The following is a 5,309-nucleotide window of genomic DNA, read 5'->3' as shown; positions in this document are numbered from 1 at the left end:
GAGGAGGAAGCCGCGTATAATTCGATCGAGCCATATTTTTTGTGTCTAGGGGGAACCACGGCACGTGGATTTTGGTAATGTTACGCAAAAGGAATAAGATCTCAATTGCATTTCACGGGGCGAAAGTTCGTCGCCAACCTTCCGCCGCGGAGAACGCGACGTCACCCCGGTGGAGCCAAACTCCAGCCGGAGCAGGTTACCCCGTGAAAGTATGGTAACTTTTCTTCATGTGTATCTTTGAAAAGAAACAATTTGAAAAAAAAGCATAAAAAAAACCGTTCGATCAATCGCGCGCCACGCCTCGTACAAAGCGGGGGGATCGACCGAACGGTTGATTCAAACGCACACCAAGCGTCCCGTTCAACAGAAGCGGGCACTTGGTCGCCTCAGCAACGCGCACAATGTCGCTACCTCACCTAAATCTGATCGACGAATGGCATCACGATCCGCATCGCTATCGTCCAGAATGGAAAGAGAGTTTTCGTTCTTGCGCCCCCGTAGGTTGGCGTAGTAGCAATGTCCTTTTATTTTTCTAGTGTTTTTTTTACCCATAGCCATTTATGCCTTAGTTTGTTTTTGGCTGCTGCACACGATATATTTTACCGTGATACACTAGTTGTAATGTCCTTTTTATATTATTTTCTCTCTCTTCCAACGGACATAGCAAGATCGTTCGTCGTCGACGTGTGTGAGTGCGACACGAGCCGTTTCGGCCGTTACGTAGTTCGATATTCGTGACACGCGTAAAATTTACGCCACCTCTTGTGCCATGTGTGTCTTTTGACTGGATTATAATTGCGTGAGATTCACGGTGGAATCTACCAAAATAATCATCGATTCGCTGCTTTTTTTTCGCAGTAACGAAACGTTAATGATCCTTCCGCAGGTTCACCTACGGAAACCTTGTTACGACTTTTACTTCCTCTAAATGATCAAGTTTGGTCATCTTCCCGGCAACATCGGCAATGCCGAGGCACGTGGATCTAGCCAAAACGTCCTGTGTGTACAGCGGTATCTCGTAGAGTAGGACGAGTTGAGCGCCGGTGTCCAGGATCTTCTTACTCGGAAATCGTCCGGATTGGCGATTCCCTCTCCTAATTAGGCCACAGGTGTAGGGCGCAATTCTTCGGTTGACAATTGAATTTGCCTATTCGGCGCCTCTCCTTTCCTCTGACGTCATCATCCATGCTTCCTCATCGGCCGCGCTCGCTTTTGAATACTGACCGGCTGGCTGTCTGCGTTCAGAAGGCCATCCAAGGCTGCGTCGACTCAGGCACTTGGAGTCCTCATCCTAAGAGCAACATCTCTATCCTATGTCGTCTCGGGAGTCGGAAATGAGTCCTGGGCTCGATTGTGCCTCGGCTCCTACATGTCTTCCTAGGCAGAACGTCATCTCGGGAGGTTACCAAGTTTTACCCGGTGACGGGATCAGTTCCGGAACGGTAGATGTTATTTTGGTCTGGCTCCTGGCCAGTAAGTTACGGGACGGGAGGTGACACTACTCAGTTCATGCCACCCTATACGCCGCCTTCCGTAGCATCCATTCGTCGATAGCAGAGCGTCTTACGCACCTATCGTCTAGCGGGAGATCGTAGACGGGTCGTCTTGCGGTCCTATACGCCGGTAGCGATTCGGTAGATCGGGAGGCGGGAGATGTTGGCGATGCTGTCATCAGCTGGTGGTCCGGTCCACCACGGGAGAGTGCACATCGGTAGTCTGATTGGCACGGATGACGTCAGAGTTGTACCCTCGGAGGAAAGGGCCTGGGAGGTCCTCGTAGGTCGTCCTGGCTCAACTCGTCGGTATTTTCCCAGGTCCCATAAGAGAATTTTCGGAACAACAACGAAAATTAGCTTAACATACGGAATATCTCTTATTTTAATTTAGCCTTGGTGATTCGTTTCGGTGTGCTGCAGTTTTCTAGATTATTAACGAAAAACGGGAGGAAATTCCGGGAGATTTGGGTGCCGTAGTAACGGGGCTGGAAACGCCACGTTACACAACCGAAACATGAACGCTCACAAACTTATTTTGAGAAAAATGAAATATCTACGGAACCGTTCATGTTAGGACATCAGTTCAGTAGTGCTTTTTGATGTAAAATTTAACGCCCGATCTGATGAATCAATAATAAATACATGATTCCATTTAAAAAACAAAAGTTGACCTTCATATCACCTTAACGCCTCCACCTACAAAAAAGCCAATATCATCAGAATCTGTCCCCCTCGAAACCAAACAACTTTGATCAGAAATATTTTTCTCTGCAACCAATACTTTCCGAGATATTCGGCTGCATTTTTAAAAATGGGACACCCTGTCTTGTAAGTTTTATTCTGTTATCCCAATGGACCGACTTGGCGGAACTGTAAACCAAGACCACAAATTCACGGTAGGTCAAGTTCTCGGCAGCTGACTTATACATATTCGGATTACCATCCACAAGATGAAGGATTGTCCATCTTCGGATGAATAGTTTTGATCCTTGTGCATGAGAATACCAATATGGACAAGTGAACCACTGAGAATTAAACCTACTGTGCATTTCTGGTCGTGATTTACATTGTACCGAGCTCGTTGGTTCGGCTGTTGGGACTTTCAGGTGAGTGAGTTATTTAAAAATGGGGAGGAAACGGGGTTGGGGGTATAGGGTGGGATACAGACATGCATCTTATATATTCGCGCTATATTTAAATTCGGGTCTTCGCCTACGCCATTGCCACCGACTCAGCTGTAGAGTAAGCAAATGTAATGTACGATAGCTGCTCAAGAGCGATCTTGCTCTTCAAAAACCCACTCAAGCCTTGAGATCGTCTGTGACATATTTGGTAGAATATTACTAAGTCAGAATTGTGATTCTCACTGGAGCAAGTATAACAGTGAGAAGCTTAGAACTTCGACATGCAAGATTTGCAAAGCATTGGAATCTGGTATTGCCCTCGCCAAGGACTCAGCTGTAGAGTAAGCAAATGTAGCGTACGATAGCTGCTCAAGAGCGGTCTTGTTATTCGAAAAATGGCCAAGGCCGTGAAAGAAATTGTGATCTATTTTGAAGGATATAATATGTTGTACTATGCATGTCAATGTTATTACTTTTGAAACTTGTCTGGCAGGACGTTTTATGTTTTTTGTAATGTATGTGCTGTGTGTACGGCATGAATATTAGGAATACATAGGGTCTGTTTATTGTAGTTAGTTTGCTATATCTTGTTCTACGCATATTTATATGCTATGGTAAAATATTTTTACCGAATCATTACTTGTTATCATTCGAATCTAGATTTAGGATGTGTATGAATGCACCATCAATTTTATGCCTGGAATTACTAATATGAAGTGGAAATATGCCACCATCTTGCTTATAGTTTTTCGAAATTCTGAAATAAATACACCTACATCATTATTGTTTGCAAATTTTGCAATCAGACTCGTGCCAATCGCAAAATCAGAACTGTTCCTACATTCAGGGATGCGAATGATTGAAATCACAACAGATATCAATTCCGCGTATACGAATTCAGAATGGATTCATAATACGCGGTTGGAGCGCGCTGTGCAGCGGAAAATTCGAACACTAGTGTACCGTATGTCTGAAGACAATATGGCCGTCCGAAAAGCGTAGATTGTCACCTCCGTGAAGTTGGCGCCTGATTGAAATATTTTAATTTTATTATTGTATCAAAAAATTGCTCCTTAATTGCTCCTCTGGAATACGTTATTTTTCCTAATTGCTCCAGCGCCGTTTGGTCGTAAAAAAACTAAAAATTTTCCGGAATTTTTTTTTTTCTAGATTTATTTCCGAAGCCCGAATCTCCGCTTGAGGAGGGCCTATAGTGTTTTCAGCTATACTAAAAAATTGCTCCCAATTTGCTCCTAATTGCTCCGTACTTGTTGTTGGCTTTTTCGTTGTAATTTTGCATAAAAAATATAAAACCTCGTTCCACGGTAAAATTCGGTCTGCGCATGTGTCAACTAATGTATTGTCAGTTGCGACGTCACTCGCCAACTTCAGAGCGGTGGGTTGTGGCTTCCCACTCACGTTTCGCGCTGAAAATTACACCGAATTTGGTTTTTCATATCAGCTGCAGTCTAAGAAATTTAACGATGTGAAAAATAACTAGATTCCGGATCTCCGGGTCTGAATGAAATTGCGGAGCATGGGGCGCCAACCTAAGGACATCACAATTTATCAACTATCATAATCGGTCCACTTGTCCAACAATTTGAAAAGAACTCACCAAGGGATTCCCGAGATTCAAACTCATGTGGTAAAAACAAATGCCGTCCGCCAATACCATAACCAACTCTAAGACGACGTATAAAGTCTAATAAATGTGGCGAAATTTTCCATCATGAGTGCGTGGGCTGCAATATCGAATAAAGAAATACTTGAGGTTCTAAAAGATTATCAAATATTGAATGAAGCCGGTAAAGTTAAGTCGAAACGTGATCCTACTTGGAAAACAATTTGTGCTACGTGGAAGAATCGTAAAAGAAGCATGAAACCAGTAGCGTTATATTTTTATATGTTACAAAATAGAAACAATGCCCTAAATGATTATAAGAAAACTCGTGAAAATACAAGTCTCAATACCAATGAAAGCACTCATTATGATAATGACGATTGCAGTGACCAAGTGTGCGACTCAAGCGACAGCAGCAGTGACTCTGATGAATATATTGTATTTGAACAAAATAAGAATCATCCAGCAATAAAAGCAAACATGTCTTTTTGTGTAGTCTTTGAACAGAAAGAGTGGTCGAAAATCGGACCACATACAAAAATTGATACAAAGGGGCAGTCGTATTATGCTCTCAAAAAGGGTTGGTCACATGCATTAGCAGAGCATATTTGGCAAGAACAAAAATTACCATGTGCTTTTAGTTTCAAGAGTGCTAAGATACGCTGCAGCAACGAGGATTCTACAATGCAGAATATCAAAGTAAATGGTATCTGCAAAGATGAATTGTGCAGAGCTGTAATTTATGGAGAGTGCAAACTGAATCCAGAAAAAGAACACGGCCCTGTTACATTTCATATTCAAACGCTAAATACTAAAAAAATACCACATCAAAAAAGAAGACATGTGCTAGGTTTGTGACAGAATTTCTTATCGATATGGAAAAATCACTTTTGGAATTGAACACTTCGGTTTTGAGGATGTAAGGGCCACAAAGTCTGGTGAAGTTTGTTATCATCAACCCTTTTTTTTTATAGCCTAAATTTGTGCAATTGAGATGTTTTTGTTCCACTCAATTAAATTCGCTGATTCAATTACTCTCTTGAGTCAGTCTATGAATTTGTTCTT

The sequence above is a fragment of the Athalia rosae genome, chromosome 7 (assembly GCF_917208135.1).
Source record: "Athalia rosae chromosome 7, iyAthRosa1.1, whole genome shotgun sequence".
Taxonomy (NCBI): domain Eukaryota; kingdom Metazoa; phylum Arthropoda; class Insecta; order Hymenoptera; family Athaliidae; genus Athalia; species Athalia rosae.
Note: the sequence above shows the minus strand (reverse complement) of the source record.